This window comes from Labrus mixtus, chromosome 11 (genome assembly GCF_963584025.1).
Source record: "Labrus mixtus chromosome 11, fLabMix1.1, whole genome shotgun sequence".
In the NCBI taxonomy this organism is placed as follows: Eukaryota; Metazoa; Chordata; class Actinopteri; order Labriformes; family Labridae; genus Labrus; species Labrus mixtus.
The window spans coordinates 24,858,273-24,880,872 of record NC_083622.1 but is presented as its reverse complement, the minus strand read 5'-3'; the positions used below and the strand labels follow the sequence as shown (position 1 = coordinate 24,880,872).

Below are 22,600 nucleotides of genomic sequence, written 5' to 3'. Positions count from 1 at the left end.
ATCACCACGTCTTGTTGTCTGTTGACTGGCTGCTCTGGTTTTTGTAACATTTGAACTGGACATTTATGAATAAACACCCTGATATGTATAAACAACAACTTTGAAAACGTTTCACTGGTAGCCCTTCTGCTCTTGGAGCCCCACCCTGTTGGTCAAGACATTTTGAAATTTGTTTTCTTTGCAAGTGGACTTTAGAAACTGATCCTCCCTAATCCTTAAAAAGAGTACGGTTAGTTACATAAATGGAAATAAATCTAAATAAAGCTAAGATGAATAGCTTTTCCTTTTTTCTTTATTATGATACCTGTGGACCAACATCTTTTCTCCTTGCAGATCTTGACCTGTACGTGCATGCCAGTTTATTATACGCCTAAATCAGACCAAAGCGGGTCTAGGCATTCTGCACATGCACCACATTTCCTGCGCAGGGTCTTGATCTAGAAGTCTAACAGCATGAGTACTTCACATAGCAGAAGTCGCGTTGTCATCTGCCTTAGAATATCAACATAAGGTAGAACTCCATTGTACATTGCATTTGTACCAAAAGTAAAGCTTATATACAAATGTAAAGAGCAGTAAAGTTGTTCATTTTTTCACCATTCAACAAACAACCTTTTGCATCCTTGTAAGCAAGGTCAACCATCAGAAGGTCCAACAGTAAGTACCTGAAAGGCAGCATGTCACCACCTAGCTTAGCTAAGTCAGACATACTTCTGTCAATAAATGGATTCTGCCCTACTCTTTCAGTACAAGAAGTGATTGTATGTAGACAACAGGTAAATACATATTGTTACACCTCTATCTTGGTTGACCAACTGATGTGGTAGCAACTTGTCAATTACAGGTTGCCAGGTCCTGATGTAACCTTCTTTATTCTAATCTTTGCTTCTGGTGGGAGCCAGAGCCTGAATTAAAGAAACTAATGATATAGATCACAGTGTAGGTCTAGTTTCTTATGGGGTTTCATACAATCAGACATCTGTTTGCACCCAGTGTAGTCTCCCCTGCTGGCCAACAGAAAGAATGCAGGTTTAACGCTCTCTGCACTGCATGGCTTCACTTCTGAAATCAGAGGCTATGTCTGCGTCTTCTACGCTTCAGTGAGAGCTCTATAATGACTGGAAGTGCTTGGTCACATTATTGTTTGGTGGATAATTGTTTTCAGAGGAACCGACTCTCTGCCTGGGCCACAGCCAGCTCAGTTGACTGGGCACAGATTGTTAAGCTACATTCGGCTTCTATTCATTCACACGACTGCTGGTCCTCGGAGACCACCAGTCTTTTTTCAAAGTCCTGCGAGAGTGTGCCTTGTGCACGTTTGTTTTGGTGTGTGCCTGCCCGTGTTTGTGTTACTAGTTGCCTGTTCAAGAGCGTGCACATTCGAGATGTGAGTATGTGCTTGTGCCCAGGACACACTGAGATGACTTAAAAGTGCCAAAGTAAGAGATAAACAGAGACTAACAACGAAGGAGGGGAAGTAAAGCCCGTGCACGTGTCCTTGTGCACCTGCGGGCATGTGTGTCGAGGGTGCAAACTAGCTTTGTAGCTCTCAGTGAAGTGTTGATTTAAGTGGAAGTGGAGGGAGGAGATGGGATAAAAGGCCCGACTAGATTAGGCTGGCACACACTACTGAGGCGTGCTGTACTGCCTGGCCTTTCCGCACCACTTTATACCGAGCGTGAGTGTGCTTTTGTGATTTTCTGAGGACACTCGCTCTGTGTTTGTGTGTACATTTGTTGGATGCAGTTGCTCTGCTGATGATATTGGTGGAGTTGTGCAATAAAGCTGCAGATTACTAGAGCCAAGTTAGCCGCTGAGAACACTCGACGGTTCTTATATCTTCTCATGCCAATATATGTGTCTGTTACCCAGTGAAGTGTCATTGTCGAAGGGAGGTATGGAGGCTTTTTAGTGCCATCCACACAGCACTGATAGTCCATACAGAATGTCCCAGATCTATGTGAAGCGCCGTGCAAATAGAACAAGAAACATTCAAGCTATTCTTTTTCCACATTCATTTCCTCTAATATACTTATAACCTTGCAGTTTCTGCCAGAAGAAGGCTGAATTACTGCTCCCCCACCCGGACACCCCGCTGTTTAAAGTCAAGCTAGTCTCCAACAATAATAGTTCATTGGCTTAGTCGTTTGCAGAACTGTCTTTCCACGTTAGCCTTTCTGTGTGTAGGAGACTGACAGTCGGGGGTAAAAATAACATTTAAAGTGGTTTTCAAAACTTGAGGTGTGCCTGATTTGACTCAAACAGACAACTCAACAGCTTCAACAGTGGTAACACTGCTTGTAAAATTTGACAAGTTGCCTGGCCCTCTCATTTATTTCAAATGTTGAATGTTTATTCCACTGCTGTTTAAGTCCGGTTTGAAGAGCAGCAGAGAAGCGCTCATATTGTTGGCAGGGTGTTTGTGCAGTACGGTTAAACAATCATTGGGCTTTTATTATTAACAAAACAGTGCTTAAAGCACAGCTGAATGAGTGGGAGTCCAGGGGCTGTCACATTTTGGCAACACAGAGGTGTTAACTGAAGCCACTGCAGAACAATTGTTCATAATAATAAAACATTTGTTGGCTTCTGGTCAGTGCTGCTTGAACTCCAACACCACACTGTCAATTGTACTGAACTATCAAATGAGACAGAGGCATTAGTCTGCTACATGTGCTACAGCAGCGATCTGCATATTTCATTGATTTCACCTCCTGTGTGAATGATTGAGAGACTGTGAGGCAAAATCTGCATGTGCATGTGGGTTTTCATCCTTGTGTGTAAAGGCTTAGGTGTCTACACAGCGGATGTGTGCTTTCATAGGCTTACTTAATATGTGTGCACATGTGTCTGCATTGGTGGATGCCAACTTGAAGTTCATTAAAATGCATCCATTGTGAATGGAGATGCTCTGTATGCAATATCTACAACAGGGCATCAATGCAGAAACACAACAGGATATTAAGGGGACTTTTCTTTTTAAACGTGACATAGTTCTTGGACTTTGCATATTTATGGGGGTTGCTGAGGTTTCCTGTTGCCATATGAGCTGTGTTTGGATTGACCTATGACTTGAGGTGACTCACTCATTCCAACGCTATTTCAATTAGCTGGACTGCACAACATTTCCAAAAGCTTCACAACACTAATATATCCAGGCTTTACACTCAGTTCTCTACTATCTACAATCTTATCTCTTCTTCCAGCTGGTATAACATTTCTTCACAGATCTTTGATTAGCTTTGACATTGGTTGGCCTTTATTGCTACGTTATTCCTTTCAATGGGATCTGTTGGAATCATTTAAATTGTTTTGTTTAACTTGGCTGATGTTCGATTTATTCAATCTATTTATTTGTTGTCATTTGATAACTGATGGAGACTGATCAGATTTGTGTTAGTATCTAGACTTTAACAGTTGTATTGGTTTAGATAAACGTCAAAGAAACTTAGATGGAAATGAAGTTTTGAATCTTGTATAAAACACACTTCTAATCTGCGTCAGTAGCTGGTTTGATTTTGAGTTTGTTTTACTTTTATTAGTTTATTAAGTCACGATTGCAACGTCAAACTGAAGAAGTAACATAATGCAAAAAAAAATCTTATGTAGACTGTGATAACCAAAACACATGCATGCCCACATGCACACACTTCAATACGGCGTACAATAAGTATTTGTATGTGATGAAATCATGTATACACATATGCAGACTCTGCAGCTGTCAACTGCTGGATTAGATGCAGTGGAGGCTCTGAGTACAACAGGAGGAGCATTCAGTGCACCGCTGTGACAGAAAACACTAACTGCCGCACTCTTACCAATACCAACCCCAGAATTATCCTCTCAGCAGAGGTCTCTCTCAGTCCTCGCTGTCGCTCCAAAGTAGAAATCAATGATGTGGGGGTCACTCAGACGGTACAGCGGGAGACCCACCTGCATACAAGGCGCACAATGACTGAGGTGATTTTTTCATCTGTAGAAGATACGCAGAGAATTCAGATTGCAGTCTGATGAAAATGTTGCCAGTCTGGTGGGTTTGAATTATTTTTATTATTTTTTTTACCAGTTTCTCTTCCAATATTTCAAGTGTCCCACTAGTGCCACAATTGAACTTTTTCCAGAAGCAGCACGGTGGATTAAATACTAAGAAGACGGAGGTGAAACTGCAACCAATCTTCTTATTGCTCTGCAGTGAGTTGATCCAAAGGATTATTATTTTTAAAAAACTGTATTCCACTAATGGATATGTCTTGTTATGAGGAACTGTCACCGAGTATACTGCTCAGAAACAAATCTCCTGCCATGGGGGGTTAAGATAAGTTTCAGACAGGTACTTAAAAAATAAACTAGTACAGGAACAGACAGGCGATTATGACATCAGAACTCTTCTGCTGCCTACACATGGCTGTTAGGCAAAGCAGGTCATTGTTTCCTTTAGAGGCAGAACCCCCTCTTTTTAATAATGTGTATTGCATAATGAAATTGTGATCTCCCACACTTCAGCCCAAAGCTAAACTTGTATTTACAAAGACACTTGGGTGGAGACGGCCAAGGTGGTGTTGGTTACAGTGTGGAGGAGATATCTGGGGGAGTGGACTTCCATCAAGGAACAAACAAAGAACACCAGAGTTAATTTTGCACTCAAGTTTTGCAATTATTATTTTTATTATTTCTTTCTCACACAAAGGAGTTATATAGTATACAATGAAATGGAATGGAAAATACTTCATTGTCTACTTTTTGAAAGGAAAAGCAAGATAATTATTTTGGCTTGCGTGTGCAAATATTGGCAATTTAAAATACAATATGAAACATTTACACAAGGTGACACATTTAATAACCATTAGACATGACATGTACATAATAAAAAACAGACACAAGAGAGCTACATTAAAAGATGGAGCGAGGTTCTTAATGGTTAATAATAATCTGTGCAGGAAAAATAAAGTATGAATTTATTCACAGCATAGGAAGAGAGAAAATGGAGCCAGACAAGACATCAAGAAACCGTCACACAGACTTCAAAACATAGAATCTGGACTTCCCAGCAGTCAATCACAGACAGGAAGTCAAGCTGAATTGCAGATTGAGCGGCAAACCCAGACAGAAGGGAAACAGGGCTGACAAAAGTGGAGAAGAGAGAAAACAGAGACAAAGCAACAGAGGCAGACTCTTGGTTTCTAGTACAGCCACAAGCTGTTGGTCGTAGGCTGCCAACCTAGCTCAACTTCCCAGCACTAGATAAGCTTAGTGTGTCCGAGTGTGAGTGTGTATGTGTGTGTGTATGTTATTCATAACCGTAGCCAAATCAAGATCCAGAGATTATCATGACCATTGGCACAGAAGAGAGGGGGGAAAGGGAACAGAGGAGAAGGGGACAAGGGGTTATATTAAAAAAATGTAAGCAATGTAATACAAAGGCCATTTCAGGTTACAGAAACTGAACTAGTTTATATTCACCACACACTTACCTGTATGCACCAGCGTGTGTTTACGTACACGTTCCCAGCGGCTCCCTGTGTGTAACCCTCTCCTCCCTCTGTTTCTCTATCGCAGCGTTTCTACCTCCCTCCCTCTCTCCCTTCCTCTTTTTACTTTCAAGGAAGGGTAATCCCTCTTGTAGCTAATGTGCTGTGACATTTCATGGTACAATAGGATTTGGGAGACGCTATGTATTCTCATGGTGCCGGGGGTCTGGCTGATAACCTTGCTGTCTGGTTGATTTTTGGACTGCAGCGACTCTTGGGCAAGCTTTTATCTCACTCTGGAAATCTAATTCTCAAGGTGGAAACGGAGTTAACAATAACACAAACTCTGAGGTGACATAGCTTGAATTATGGGTAATCCAAGGTGGCTGCAATCGTTCATAAAAACAAAAGAAATGCAAAAACTTGTGACAGCCAATCAAATGAGTCTAATGGAGAGGTGGATTCTCGTCTGTTTTATGAGTGCATTGTAAAGTATTGAACAATAAGCGGTGTATATCGGAATGTAAAGGTGTTGCCTGCAGGATCTTTTAGGAGAGAAAAAAAACACTTATAGCTTATCAAATCACCCAAGAAGTGACGGTTTATTATCTTCTGTTGTGGCTTTTCAGTGGTTGAAATGGCAGCAACGGAATCGCACAGAATAACAACAGCAAACCAATTTAAACATGGAGAAGTTTTGTGGACTAATATTGCAATATTGTGGTACCCACTTGTATGTAACCCAGTCTTAGCTACATATTCTAGGATAATGATAACTTTTTTTCTTCACAATACCTTCATTATCATCTCTATGAGGAGAAGAGCGAGCATCTTACAATAAATCCTCTTATACTCCTTTCAGTTTTTATTTATTGACAAGGCAATACGTGAACCAAACAAACTGACTTATTGATAAAGAAGTGAAATATAGCTGGACAGGATGTATCAGCTTTCTATAAGGGCAGAGTCCATGCACATGAGACGGTGATTGAAACAGATAGCGGGGCTTCCCTTTGGATCAGCTGTGGGCCGCAGTGCTTATCTCGCCAGCAGAGCTGATGTGTGAGGATGGGATGTGGGGGCGGTGGATGCGATCATCAACCTTCAGGCACAGATCTAATGTTGCCAGAGTGCCTCCAGCCGCACAGCGCTAATGTCGGAGGGGGATAAATGTTTAACGTTTAGAAGGACATTTATTGTGGATTATTTTTCTGAGGTTGTTGGGAGAAATCAGGATGTTTACCAGCGATAAATACGACCACCAAGGGAAGATGCTATCCAATTATTTTTCTCATGTTTTTAACTTAATATCCCGTGATTGAGCAACCAATAAAATGGTTCTTTAGTTAGTGAGTTACATTGAACTGGAAGTTTCAGCCCCTTACCTTGAGAGGCATTTTAAAAGGTTTACAAGCAGTCAAACACTGAGCTCAATTTGCTTCATTTCACTGAACCAGTGTGGAGACCTATTTTCACAAACTTGACACATTTTTTTCTGTAGCTGAAAAATACATTCTGCACAGAGTGATATGATATGAAACACAGTTGCTATACACACATTTCTTTGAACACTCAATTGCAAAACTGTTTCAAGTGATGTTTTTTTCAAAGACTGAAAAGAACATTTTTACCCTCTGATACCTAAGCAGATTTTAAATAACAAGAGAGCTTTGAATAACTCATACGGGCACAGAGAGGACTAGAATTAGAAAAATGACTCTCACTGTAGAAAAAAATCTGGACAAATTGTGTTTTCAAGGCTACATCATGACAATAAAGATTTGCCTTTTTTTTATTGTTTCCCTATTGTTCAAGCTGTAGCGAAGCCAAGCGTCCTGAAAAACAAATTTGTTTCACAACCTAACATTTTCTGCCAAGTCAAGCCTTAAATCATCAATGAACGACTCTAATCCAAGTCATGCTGAAGCCCCTGATGCCGCGCCATCTTCTCGGCTAAATGTAGATTACGACTGAAGTGTGCCGAGTGTTTATCTAGCTAACAACCGTTGCAAGGGGACCCACGTCTTGTCGTCTTGATTTGGCGTTTGAGATTTGTTTCGAGAGCGTGACAGCGAGCGTGAGACAGACTAAAGCGGAGAAGTGTCACGCCCAGATCCATGAGATGGGAGGGTTTGGCAGGCCTGCGTTTGCTGTTTCAGCTGACTGTGAGATACCTGGAGGGAGCTTGGCTCTGCCGCTGTCGCCGCTGCTGCACTACAGCCAATTTAGCTGGAGCACAGCTGCTGAGAGGCTCCCTGAGGTGTGTGTGTATGTGTGTGCTTCAGGATTAAGCCACAGCACCAATTAAAGCCTCAGACTGGTTTTTAAAGGATAAATTATTAACAGCAGAAGTGACCTCTCTGGTGGCCTTTCCTCCCTCCTCTGTTATTCTCTTCTCCTCTCCTCTGCAGCCTCCATCTTTGTCGTCACTCTTTCCTCTGTTTTTATCCTCAGCGATCCTTTTTGTTTGACTATTTACCACGTCATTTGTGTGTCTCTGGTACAATCTATAAACCATAACGGAGTGTTGTTCCTAATGTAAAGATTTTTTTTCGGTCCTTTTTTTCCCAATTTAATCGGGAAAATGTCCAGTTTCACATACCGGTTGACATTCTGTCTCAAAACTTGCAACTTATCAGGTGAAAACAAAGAAACATTAGAACGGTAATGTGTTCCATCAGCAAAGCATATTCAAGAAAGATTAATTTTTTTCTGTTTACCTCGTTGCCTCTTCATAACATGCATCTGTTTAGCGTGATAGTTCTGTTTCAAGATGTGTTTCCCCCTCGCTGAATGCTTTTGTGTATTTCTGCCTGCAGGATACAGCTGATTGTTGCTCTGCACAGCTGCATTCCCTCTCTTTTTTCTCTCCCTGTGCTCAATAACAAAAGCATGTTAGCCAGTAATGGATACTTTTAACCTTTTCTAGGTAATTTGATCAGGCCTTTGAATCAATCCAGACACACACACTGTCTGGGTAATGATTGACTAATACATTGTGTGCAGCCTTCACTGTTCAACCATTGCTTTTTTTTTTTTAACGGGCACACCATGTCTGTTTCTGATTCGATGGCTGGTTCAATACTGGATTCTGAATTATAAATGGGAGCTGCTATGTAGCATCTCTCACAGGGGACAAAGGAGAGTTTGAAACGGTTTAGAGACCTTAATATTTCCAACACCTGGGTAACTTCATGCTGCCATTGAGAATTCCAGTAAGTGGAATTTCCTGTGGAAAATGATGCTACATCCTTTCACTAAATTATATTGGTCCAGTGGCTCGTCATAATCCGGATGCAATTTGTTTTGGCGATGGACTCTATTAACACGATGTTGGAACACAGTGCATGGAATATAAATTGTGAGTTCCATTGCAAACGTAGTGTGGAGATACATTTCTGAATGAAAGTCTCATTTTTAAAATGATCAGGTCTGGGGCCGGCTCTAGGACTTGATCGGGGGGCGCTGTCTGGAGCATTTTGAATTTATCGCCTGCTATAATGCTAAATGTAAACTTACGGTCAGTTTGACAGCTTCACTGCTTATCTGACATTTTACTGTGCTTGATTCACCGCTCTCTCTCTCTCTCGCTCTCTCTCTCTCTCTCTCAACCACACTGAGTATTGCTGGACACTAGATACAGGATGAAGGGCATTGACTGTTTAAATATCAGAAAAACACTGTACTACTGTCACAGATTAGTTTCTCAACCACTAATGGAGCATCGAGGTCACCGATTTGCAGCCGCCATGTTGATTCTCTGAAACCAGAAGTTACCATATTTGAGAAGAGGGAAAATCTGGATGGGAGTGAAGGGAGTGTGGTGATGGCTTATGACAAGACATCAAAGCTAAACAGTCAACACCCCAGGCTTATTCATTAGCTGTTAACTGAGCTAGTTTATCTTTGTGTTTACCAAAGAATGTGATTCTATTTGTGGTTGTTGCTGACCACAGATTCATGAAATACACCAACTATGCTAATAAGCCAGGTATGAGCGGCGCAGTCTGCTATTTAGTTTAGCCATAACAATACAATACAACTAGAATTTCACTCACTGGAAAAGCATTATTCCAGACCTCTTGGATAGAAGTTAGAGCAGTGAACTACACACAAAGCCATATTGTTTGGATTTTAAAAAATCTCTGACTGAATTGGCTGAGTTAATATCCAACAGACATGGGCCTTTGGATTCTAAAAGCCATCCTCAAGTGGACACTCAAGTCTGTCTCAATTTTTCTAGAGCGGCAAAAATCGATTTACAAAAAAATGATTTGGGTCAGATTCGTTATTGTCCTAGTGGGCACAGACTGTACGGGGGGTGAATTATCTTTTAACACATCCGTTTTGATTTTATGACATTATAAGCAGTTAGGCCCGAGTCTGACACCACAGAATAGCTTTTTGTCAAGAGGTCTGTTGTTTGGTTGTCTGAAAGTTAGGAGGAGACAGGATTTCCAGCATGGCAGCTGCCACCAATGAGCCTCCAGAGCCCCCTGCTGTACCATATGGGTGACGTCAATCAGGCCTTGTCCATTAATATTTACAGTTTAGGATTTTTCGACACCAGAAATCACCACTTGAGGAAGAGGAATACATAGCCAGGCATTCAGGTTGAGGTGAAAGAAGTAAAACACAGTCTGTTCTGATTGTTCAAACAGGGTATGAAGGGTAAGAAGTTGGACTCTGTAGTGACTTCTCATTAACCATTGATTTATGATGGGAACTGTAGTCAAAATTCCTCTAATTATAGATGCTGGGTCTTTCATTAGAAGGAAAACTCATCTGATCACAGCATACCTTGACTTAACCTCACCAAAACCTCATCTTGCCTTTCGCTGTAAAATAGATAGAGCTGGCCCTATTCAAGTCCAACTTGTTCCATATGTGTCTGATTCTTTACTTTGTTTCTCTAGTCTGCTTTCAATTGTTCAGAATCTCTTTCAGCACATTAGTCTTGCATGTTTCCATTTTATCATCCACCTAAAAAATAAAAAAACCCTAATGACCTGACTGCTCTCTACCTTTGTTACGATGCCCTATTATGGATTTTCCCTCCAGATATCTGCAGGTCATCATCTGATCTCAGTCAGCGGGCTTGGATTCCGCTCAATATGTTCTTACACTCTGATCTCTTCCTCCATCCCTCCCTCTTTCCCTCCACCTCTCCCCCTTCATCTCTCTATCCCGGAATATTTTCTCCGCTCAGATTTGATGAGGGAATTTAATTAGAGCAGAGACAGAAACAAGAAGAAACGGACAGCAGTGAGAGGAGGCAGGGAAGCAGAGTAATAATAAATGGTCAGTGACCCTGAGAGCAGACGAGGTAAAGATGAGTGTGTTTAAATCAAACCCAGTCGATGTGAAGGAAAGAAATGTTTTGAACCTTGGTACAGCACAAGATGAGACTGTATAGATGTGCTGGTGTATTGGTGCTAAAATGTCACTTACTCTCCTACTGACATTAATAATAAACCCTGAAGTATCCAAGCAGCATCACATGAGGCGATGCCTCCTGCACCATCACATGTCTTACAGTTTGACATTCTGTAGGCTAAAAGTTCAGTGAGAGTTTCTCGTAACGAAAGCCATAGTTGAATCTTCATGGAGCAGGCCTTGTTTATTGTACATTACCTGTTTTTTTGTGTGCCAAAGTTAACACTGTCATGACTTCATAAGTCAGTTTTGCCTAGTCAGCTAATAACCTGCTAGCTTCTAAATCCACACTTATTCTTGAATTTGATGCATCTTTATAGCCCCAGAATAACTATTGGTTATTTGACATATCTAACAGGTGTTCTACTTTATGTGTAGAGCATGCTATCGTATCAAACTGAGATTTGAATTATGATATCTGTTCAAAGTGTGAAGGTTAACTCTACCTTCGTGAACACATACACACACAAAATGTCATAGTTATTGACATTTTAGTGAACACTAGTTTGTTGAAAACTAGTCATTTGTTTTTTACAGATGTTTGTCCAGCTTAAGAAGTGTATTCACTATACTGTAGACTCCTTGGGTTCTTTAAACTCTCAGGTGTCTTTAAGTAACAAATTCAATAAGGTTAAAGGAAATGGTTTCTGCATGATGTTGAAGACAGATATCTGCATATGCACTCTCTAAGTTACCTCATTGAAACTGTTTTGCTTTATTTTTGAGACATCATTTTCCAAAGACTTTTTTTAAAACTTTTTTTGACATTTTGCCTTTGATTAGACAGGACATTGGATAGAGTAGGATATCGGGAGTGAGAGTGGTGAATGACATGCGGGAAAGTAGCTGCATGTTGTACTCCAACCTGAGTCGCTCGTCTGAAGGACTATAGCCTCCATTACATGGGATGAACCGCTAGGCCATCATCGCCCCGCTATGCTTTATTTCAAGTTGTTTCTCTTGGCTCACAAAATATTTGAAGAGTAATATTATCAGACTCGAGGTAATATAGACTGACAGCGACCCAACTGTTTCGTTTCATAACTTCCACCTCTGCAACAGACATTCAGCCACACAGAATCTATTCCCCTGCACCTGATGTTATTGCTTTGCTGTCTGCTCCAGTAATGTGATGCCTTTCCAATTTCTGTAGCCTTCTATGCAGACGTAATAAACTGTATGTCATGACCTGCGATGTTCCTACACTTATACAGACAGTTTAATTGATTCACTAATGAGAGTGTCCCCCTCCCACACACACACATACCTGCCAATATTCTATCTTTACAGTGTCTCATTGTTGCTGTGAGAAAACAAACCCAAAGGCGCACATGTGCATGCACCCACACAGACGCCATCTCCGATCTTTTTAGCTCCTCATTGTCGCCGTGCAGAAACGTTATTCTGTCTGCACACTTATTCTATAGTCTCTATTCTTTGACCTGGTGCTATATAAGCATTCTGGTCTTATTCTCATGCCATCTTATTCTGATGGTAATTTGACTGCCTGAAAGGACTGGCAGAGGATTGTTCCATTCTCATTGAACAAAATACGGTAAAAAGTCATTCCTGGGATTTAAAAAAGAAAAGCTTGGCGGTGGATTTCCAGGGCTCTGTTGTTGTCTCCGCATTTGCCCGTCGGCCCCCTGTTCATATGCTAATGAGCCAGAGCTTGATTGTTTCCTCATATTTTAATCATCTGCACGGTAAAGTAGGGGAGGGGATGGCGGGCAGATAGGAGGCATGTGAGCATGAGGAGGAGATGAGAAGGAGAGAGCGAGTAAATGAGGAATGGAGAGGGGGGGGGGGGGGGGGGGACTTGTCTTCTGAAGACAGAAGACAAGGAGAAACTTCAGTATATAGGAGAAAAGCAAAATGTTTGACTGGAATAATGCAGAGGTGAGGGACATGAATTACAGCAGGATATTAATAATATGCAAGGATGGGATGATGAGATACAGAAGAGTAGAAGTGCTGCTGGATGATAAGCAGCAGGTAGGAATCTCCAGTTCACCTTATAAGGAGACATCAGTCATTAACGGTGACAAAGAGCTGAAGCTGCTGCAGTTAAAACCCTGCAATATTTAACATTGTTTATTTGAAACTTTGAGGACACCACCATAGATAGATAGATAGATAGATACTTTATTGATCCCGAGGGAAATTAAAACCTCCCCCTTCATATATAGAACTGTATAAAAATATATCCCGAACCCCCCTACCTGCTACCTCTCACACATACTGCAGGATGGGAACACTGACCAAAGGGCAATGAGAGGAGGAGCGAGAGAGACTTTCTTGAATAAACTAACGTTTCATTTGCATAAATATACATAATAAAAGAGCTTTGTGCAAAGCTCCTCTTCAATATGCATGTTTTCTCCCTCTTTTTTGTAACTTGCATGCTAGAGGTCATGCAATTAAGACGGGAGAATGTAACATTTTTTTTTTTTTTTAATGTTTTGGAAACATACTCGCAGAGGAGGAGGTGGGTTTGAAGTGTAATCCAGTGGAATGATTTGTTTGGACGTCAATCAGGAAAGAGAGTTCAGGGTCGTCTGCTTTAAAGTAGTTTTATTTTTTTAGTTGCTGTGATTGTTGCTGACAACAATACACCAAGAACATAGCTTTAGAGAGGACTCAAATCTGGGCATGTGCATAGTACGCACAGTATGTTCAACATGAGGAATGAGCATGGACAGACTTAATCATCTTGATAGTGTTAGAAAAAGGAAGCAAAAAACCCTACTTGGTCATAATGCCAGCAAGGTCATTGTAACTGGTTAAGTTGAATTTATGTTGTGCTCTTGGCGGAGATATTTCAGTTATGCCTGGACTTTTACTGATGCTCTTCTTTTGAGCACTATCACCTTGCACATACCTTTGAATTTATTGGCTTCTTTATTCAACTTCAACGAGTGGCAGCATATTTTCCTCCACTTGCTGTTCTGTATCTACCAGCAGAGCGGGGAAAATGTCCTTTAACGTCTGTCTTTTTAAAGTGGACTTCTGGATGTCAATATTGGACCAAACCCTAGATATTGATGGACAATATTACACAATTGTCAAATATTTACAGGCATTGGCATGGGCACAACTACTGTCAACACACCCAAGGAAATATTTCTACTTGTTGAGAGGTTATGGTGCAAGTATTTGAGCCACTTCTAACTACAGTGACATAACATTTTTTAAAGTGTTGTTTAAACAATACTGTGCACATTATGGTCAAATTTACAAGACAAGGTTGATGTAATGCATCTGTATTTTCATATAATAGTTAAACACATTCTGAGGCTTGACCCAGTTTGACATGAACCCACTTTGACTGCACTCCAACCCAATATTGAAATGCATGAGTATGAACTGTACCAACATCTTTATGGAATTCAGGCATTACAATATATTAGCCAATAAACGCAATTATACAGAAAGTACCAAATCCACACAGTCGTTACAAAAGCTTGTGTCAGTAGATTTTCTATATTTCCCACAAACACTCGCACACAGCCTTGACCCCGAGATCAATAGCTGTGTAGCCAGATGCAGATTCAAATCAATCTCCAGTTAAACAGCTTGCCTGTAAACTAACACATTGACCGCACTTCCCCCCTCTCTCTCTCTCTCTCTCTGACCTCCTGAAAAACACAGCCACAGGAAATATCTGGGAGTTCAGCGACTTACCCAACAGACTCTCCATCACCTCCTTATCTCCCAGTTGGTCAAGTCAGCACTGAACCCGAGCTCCATGTCCTCCCGGGAATGTTTGTGCAACTTGTTTATGACAGCTCAAGTGCTGTTGATGCGGCTGTATCTGATGCTAACAAGAGAGATAGAGAGGTACCGATGGTTGGAACACAGCGTTCTGCAGGGAAGCGAACTGGGTGACCTGATGTTCTGAGATGCAGTAGTGAAAGAGGGAAGAGTTGTTTGAGGAAGGAGAGGGAGAGAGGGATGGAATGGGGAGATGAATTAAGGGGAAAGGTGAGATAAACAAGAATTCTGGAGAAAAAGAAAGTGTAAGCACATTAGAACTCAATGGCGGAGAGAGGAAGTTCTTTCATTCAACATACCAGTTCTAAAATGCAGGAGCAAAGACTTCATTTTAGGAAGAGGAAAAAATAAAAAGTTTAAATGATTTGAAATAGGGAAAAAAAACATTTCAACCGCAAATATTCGAATGCAGTTGTATATACTTAAAATGCAGTTAAATATACTGCTGTTTGAAAATGTTAAATTCAATTTTACAAGCCTCGTTGTGGTTTCATGTTGCTCCACTTCCTCGATGAAAAATTAAATACGTCATGCTGATTTTATTCCAAAAGGTCAACGTTCTGAATTTCTAATTGTACACTGGTCTTTTTCCACGCTCATTGACCTCGCAACTTTTCAAAGTCTGAGCTGATGAAACTTGCAGACACTCTGGTAAAACATGATATCAAGTTATTTCAGCCTAAAAAAAAAAAAAAACAGAGACTCTGCAGGTCCTGACAAACTTAAACTGCCTTGAGTTTGCACAAATTGTGTCTGAATTTGCTCCAGGGTTTAGTTGCATCGAGCGTTACACTTGTAAAATGTAGTTGCTGTGGTGTGTTTTTGTCCAGTGAAAAATAATAAATAGGAGGGATATTTGACGTGTATTTTTACTGCTGATTTTTCCAGGTATGTTATTGAGAAAGGCATGAGAACAGGTCTTAAATTGTCTTATATTTAACTTAATGGAACTAGCAGACGCTGTTATGACTACGTTAACTCCCAGAGATTCGATTACCGGTGCACTCCAAGTAAGGAAAAATGAATTTTCTGGATTTCTGACATTCTAATTGAATTTGACTTTGAAATGACTTTATTAAATAATGGGTCATTTAACCAGACATAGCATTTACTCTCTAGACTAATCACATGGTTTACCTTCAGCCTACACATTCCTCAGGTTGACACTAAAGTCTGTGGGTATATTGAATATCACTAGACCTGATTTATACCTGAACACATTGATCACAGAACTTGCTTCAGTCTGCTCTACTCTGACAAACATACAAATGGCATTTTTGTTTCTTAGATATAACTTTCTTTTGCTTTGTGTTGATTTTAAACAATTTGGGCCACATCTTCCAGTCAAAAACAGAGTCTGGACATGACAGTCAAGCTATTTTTGTAAATTCCTGAAAGATACTTTGTTGTTTTTTCAAGGTTTCCAACAGCAGCCCTAGCCAAGGCTTAATTTAGCTTCTTGTGTAATCTCTGAGCAGGGACGCTATATCAGGGGCTATGTTTCCATTCCAATGTGTTCATAAGCTCTTCCTTAAACCCATCCTCTGCTGTGTTTAGAGGCACACAAAGTAAGACAGTGAATCTCAGCACTGGACCCAAAAATAGATTGCGTCCTTTCCGTGTTTCTGTGTTTCAGGAAGCATCAGAAGAGGCCGGAACAGCCCGCTCGGTCATGTCCCTTCCTCTCTACCCCCCCCCCCCCAACCCTTTGACACTCACTTCTCTTCATCGGCCATTCTTCTTTCCCTGTCTGTCTATTCTTTTATCTACCGCCTGCTCTGTCACTGTCTCTCTCCCATATCTTTATCCCTTTCTTCCTACCTTTCACCGAAAGTTCACCCCTCACTGGGACTGTGCAACTTCTCTTCCACAACTCTCCCTCCTTTCTACCTTCACTTAGTGAGTCTTTCCATCCCTGTATCTGTAATGGACTCTGAATACAGCTCTGTAATGTCTCACACCCACACAACTGTGAAACATTGTGATGAATCATATTCAATTTTCTCTCAGGGGCACATTGCCAGCTACAAGCCACAGTTAAAAAAGTATAGAACAGTTATAACACAGCAAGCAATGTTTGTGTCTTACACTTGATGTGTGCCTTTTTGTCTGTCTTTTATCTCTGTGTTACTCAGATGAAGATCAATGTGCACAGATACAACAGCAACACGCTGCACACAGAGCCTCAGTATGCAGTACCGAAAATCACTTTTGCTGAAAATAGCAGAGGAAACCTGACCTTAGCAAGGTCACTCTGCTTTACCGGAACTCAGGAAAAGAACTGAGCTGTGGTTGTGTGGGTGTGTGTGTGTGTGTGTGTGTGTGTGTGTGTGTGTGTGTGTGTGTGTGTGTGTGTGTGTGGTGTGTGTGTGTGTGTGTGTGTGTGTGTGTGTGTGTGTGTGTGTGTGTGTGTGTGTGTGTGTGTGTGTGTGTGTGTGTGTGTGTGTGTGTGAGGGGGTCATATGAAGCCCATTTTCAGAGCTTTCCAGGATCGACTCATTGTTTGGAGGGTAAAGAATTCTGTAGGGACAAAAGGGCTTTCTATAGACTGTACTTTCAAGTGCACATGCATGTTAGTGTAGTTTTAGACATCAGAGTGTGTATTATGTGTAGTAGGAATTTCTCAGCCGACTATACAACCAATATTTTAAGCAATTAGTTGACAAGTCACTGCAGGTTTATGAGATTTATTTCATACATTTTGCAAACCATATAGAGTTTGGGGCGTATGAAAGTAGTTATATATAACACTGTTAACACTTTTCATTCCTAAGACATACAAAACCTCAAAATAAGTTTTTGGCATGCTAACTTTTGATAACAATGCTAATGGCAGGGCCACCAGTTTAGCTCAGTTGGACTGAGGTTATAGCACTCGTAGGCCTGGTTGGTTGGACTCCTGATCCTGACGCTGTTGGTGCATGTCATCCAGGCTCTCTCTTTCCTCTCATTACTTGTCTCTCCCCAAAGAAACATGCTAACGGCAAAAGTGGTAATGATCTTAAATGTGTCTGAACAACAAGCATGGGGACCGAGCTTTTGCTATATTTGTCATTACAGTCCAAACTTCGTCCCTCCATTAACTTTGCCTTTCCTCCCACCAACGATAGGTTAGAAAATTAAATGAAACCATAACTGACTTACTGTTACCTTTCTAGCTTTGGTCCTTCATACTTTAGACGGTAGACTTCTGGGTTTCCGGTTTCTTCAGGTTGAGATACTTTGCTGTGCCCGGCCAGCAGCTACCGCTTAGCTACTGCAGTCCAAGCAAACTCTGCTGTGAAGAATATTTAAGGGGAATGTTGTATCATGCAAGTGGTTTATTCACTCAGTGCAGAAATCACGATGCAAAGTCTTTACCACTACCACTCTACTTGATCCTGTGTGGACACTTTCTGCTGCTGTCACTTAACAACACAGAGCTTGTGCTTCACTGTGCCGGCTGTACATTCTTGAATTTATACTGACACAAAGGAGAGACTCTTATACCAACAGACCTTCTATAAAAAGACACACTACTAGACTGTATCATACATGTAAGCCACCTTTCTTAAAGGGAAGCAGAGCAGCCCTAATGCGTCCTATACCAGTCTTGAATTAAGTACTGGATGGCTGGAAAGTGAAGCCTGCTTTTACAGAATGAGAGATGGATGGTAGATGGTGGGGTGTATGTCCAAAGCATCAGTATTTAGGAAGGGAAAGTTTCAGCAAAATCAGGCTAAGGCTTGTTTGTGTGGAGTTTGAATTTGGTAGATTTAAGATTGTGAACTCCAGCCTTTGACCAATATCAACAATATCAACAATATCAACAATATCAACAATATTGACAATGTTGACCGTTGAAGGAACGACATATTAAAAAAACCAGTGGAGGAACCTTTTAGGCCTTATTAACTATGTTGCGCCATCATCTTAAAATCCTCTGTTGGAGGGAAACATTCACCACAAAGTTCTTTTTTTTAAGTTGACATGTGTAAAACATTCCCACAATGAACCAGCTAATTAACTTAACTGACAGCATGCTTGCTGTTTTTGAACTCTCTTTTTTTGACTCATAACAAAATCACGGTCAATAACACAAGATCAGTAAATGGCACACTTGAGAGAAAACAGAGCAGCTCATAGAACGAAAGTGACTGACCGCGGATGTTCCTCGTTTGCTAACCAATTAGCGGTTGGCTCGTCAGTTAGAGTAGAAAGAAAATAAAAAGCTATTTAATATTTGTTGAAATAGAAACATAAAATGTTGTATATAAGGCCAGAACAGGTTCAATTTAACTTTGCATACATGTAACACTTCTGTGTGATCATCTAACCCCTAACCCATAAAATATTTAGCTTTAGGGTCAATAATATGCAAACATATTCCATGTATGCCCTTCAGCAGCCATCAGACCTATTTTACTTGTTTTGTTGTTGTTTTTTGTTATCGCTGCTTCTTTGTTTGTTGCACTATAAAATATTCATAGCTTTGCTTTATACATTTCATACAGTGTCTAGAAAATAAGAAACTTGAATTGTATTCTTCGGTTTGGAGTTGTCTCTGCGATTCTCGACCTACTCCAAGATATGCTCATCAGGAGTCAGCAGCATTCCCATATATGACACCTTGCAGAAGTGTTTCAGGGTTTTCTGCTGTTCACAGGCTCAGCCGTGCATGAAATCTACAAACAACACGTTAACTGTGTTTACTTTGTGTGACAGTTTGTGTCGCTGCCTCTGAGCCTTTCTCCCACTGCGAGAGCTGCTCCACTGTACTAAGTGTGTCAACAATACCAGCAGAGAGGCAGCCTTCAGTCCACACACTCCAACTGCACAGTAATCCTTAAAAGAGACAGACTAGGAGAAAGAGAGGAGAGAGAGAGAGAGAGAGAGGGAGGGAGGGAGAGGGAGAGAGAGAGAGAGAGGGAGGGGGGAGAATAACAGAGCGAGAATGTGGGAAGTGGAGGGATAGAGGTGAAAAGAGCGAGAGATTGAGCGATGGAGGAGTCGAATTTGACAGTGAGCGAGAGGGGGAAGTGAGGAGAAAGCGTGGTTGCCAAAGAGAGACAGAGATTTTAATGTTTCAAAGGGTTTCCCTATCACAGTCTCTGACACATTACATACACAGCTCACTATCAGCCCGACCCTGACAGCTGCACAAATTGGCTGAAAGAGGTTTCCTGGGCCAGGCCTTTGATCAGTGTGTGTGTGTGTGTGTGTGTGTGTGTGTGTGTGTGTGTGTGTGTGTGTGTGTGTGTGTGTGTGTGTGTGTGTGTGTGTGTGTGTGTGTGTGTGTGTGTGTGTGTGTGTGTGTGTGTGTGTGTGTGTGTTGTGTCTGCTTGAGAGAGGTTTTGTGTATGTGCATACCTGGGCATCTGAGTGTGTTTTTGTGTGAGTGTCAGAGAGGGAAGAAAGGCTGTTTTCTGCTCCGAACCATGGTGGAATGAGATGAAGGCACATGGATAATGTTAACAGCGTGTGCGTGAATAAATACTGTCTGTCTGTATATTTTTTTTGTGTGTATATTCATTGGATGTGCTTGATGGTTAGCCTGCCATGTACAAGTTGACACAGTTGGTTTTCTAGAGGAATCTAGATTTTTATGCTTTCCCCAATTTTATTCCTCTGTTGTAACTAGGGCTGTTATCACGACAAAAAAATATTATCACAATAAAAAATGTAAGTTGATATAGATAATTATCAAAAAAAAGTCAAATCATTGTATTGTTCAAATTTAAAGGCTAATTTTTGCTCCTCAATGAAAGTTGAAAAAAAAACACATGGTGAATTGTGGTTTACCATTCTTTATTTTTAGAAGATGACACACTCTACTTGAACAGAGGAACATTTCAGTGCACAGTGCTGGAAAACGCTGATATGACTATTTGCTGCTGGGCAGTAACAGTTGATGTCATGCTGCTTGCTGAGGGTCCACTAACACTTGTTTGGGACGTTTGGTAATTTATTTTCTTCGCTGTGGTCTAGCAGGTGATATTGTTTCAAACGTTGGTAAAAGGTTTGTGGTGTTGCTCTTTTTAGTCTCACATGTCTTCTGGTGTAATTATACATTTAAATGTATCAAACATTTGTTATATTTCTATTGAGAAACATTTGTATGTATATATTGTATGTACTTGTATTATACGAAACCTATTTATTACAATACTATACTGTGAATTTATAATACAAGTGTTTCACTTAATACAATTTTAGGAAAGTGTTGTTTTTTACACAGTGAGGGGTCATCACCTACAGAGCCGCCAGCAGGTTGATGTGTTTTAGAGCAAGGCAGCGCTTTGTAACTATTAGTTATTATTAATTATTATTGGAGTAACCTGGCAGGAATCAGAATGAAACTCTGGAAAGTTATCACGTCAGTAACTTTCTAAACCTTCACGGAGCAGTTTGTTTGTTTAGGTTTACAGCTACAGACTCAGCCGATGGTAACGTTGTGTGTTGCACAGGGATTTAGCTGCAATACAAATTATATTACACCATGATGATACATTTTTAATTGATCTGTGATCACATGCGGCCTGAACCGTCAGGGCTGAACCAAACCGATCACGGATTATCTGGGATCCGTTTCACCACTAAATACGTTGCCCTCTAGAGGTGTCCTCCAGTAACAAGCAAAGTGCATAGTCATGTATGTGAATGATTATGTTCATAATGCAGCAGGTTGTGTGTTTAAATGCAAGGTTAAGAAGAAATATTGAAGATGCCAAGATGTCATCCTCAATTATCTTATTAAGTCAATAAGTCCAATCCAAATCCAAAAATGAACAATATAGAATGACTAGAAAAGCTAACACAGAGTTTCGCAGTTTTAATTCATTGATGATCAAAATGGTTGCTTATTTCTTTCTTGTTGATTACATAAAGCATTATTTTGTAATTACATCTGTTTGAGCTCTAGAGATGTAAACATCTATTTCATCATGTAATTATTAAAAAAAAGAAAAAAGAAAGGGGAGATATTTTGGGGGAAAATACCTCAATGCGACTGTATGGGTTTTTAGGAGACACTTCCAATGTAGAAGAGTATTTGTCATAGCCGTTATTATGAAGTATTACCAAGTGTACCCTTTTTTATCTCTGTACTTTGTCATGTTTTTATTGAAGTGTGTGGGCTCATTCTGAGCTGTTAGTGTTAGGCACTCGCCTGTAAATGACACTACTCCACAGGCACTGCTCCTTTTACTGCTACATGTCTGCTGTGTATGTGCTGAATCCTGTTAGCACTGTCTCTCTCAGCTGTCAGTGTGGTTGCATGCGTGTGTGTGTGTGTATCTGTGTGTGTGTGTGTCAGGAATTGTCTGCCAGTGGAGGGAAGTACAGGTAATGGATTAATATCAGAGCTGGCTGCGGCTCGGCATTGCTGTGTGGTGACAACCTGTCATTATCGCAAACACTGGCTCCGAAGCACAGGCTCACACACGCTTTCTAGTATTTGTGTACACACATGCACAAACATCGGCTAAATACAGTATACATCCAAGCACATACGCTACCTGTCTACCTGTCTGTCTCCTCTCTCTCTCTCTCTCTCTCTCTCTCTCTCTCTCTCTCTCTCTCTCTCTCTCTCTCTCTCTCTCTCTGTGGCCATTGTGGAACACAGTGAGACAGGCCTGTGATCATCTCAAACTGCAGTAGGGTCTTGAACTTGTTCCAATCAGTTCCCTGCAGCGGGACCGATGCTGAGACCAGATTTCTTTGTTGCTGTTTTGCTCCAAACATCAAGATAGCAGACAGTGTTTTGAACACTGCCATCTGGCTTGTTTACTTCCTCCAAACTTAACCTAATAGTTTGTCAGTAAGGCAGCATGCAGGCAGGGGTTGGTTTACTCTCTGAAACCCATCAGCTCCAAACACTCATTAATCCTCACACTGCCTTCCCCCCCCCTGCCAGAAATGGTCATCTTATTAAGTCATTAAGT

The 22,600-nt window shown here is 40.9% G+C and overlaps 1 protein-coding gene across 3 annotated transcripts in view; it reads left to right on the top strand.

Moving 5' to 3' along the window:
* Positions 1-22,600, top strand: part of LOC132984276 (RNA-binding motif, single-stranded-interacting protein 3-like) — a 125,897-nt gene that overhangs the window by 13,816 nt on the left and 89,481 nt on the right. The gene's annotated exons all lie outside the window — the stretch shown is intronic.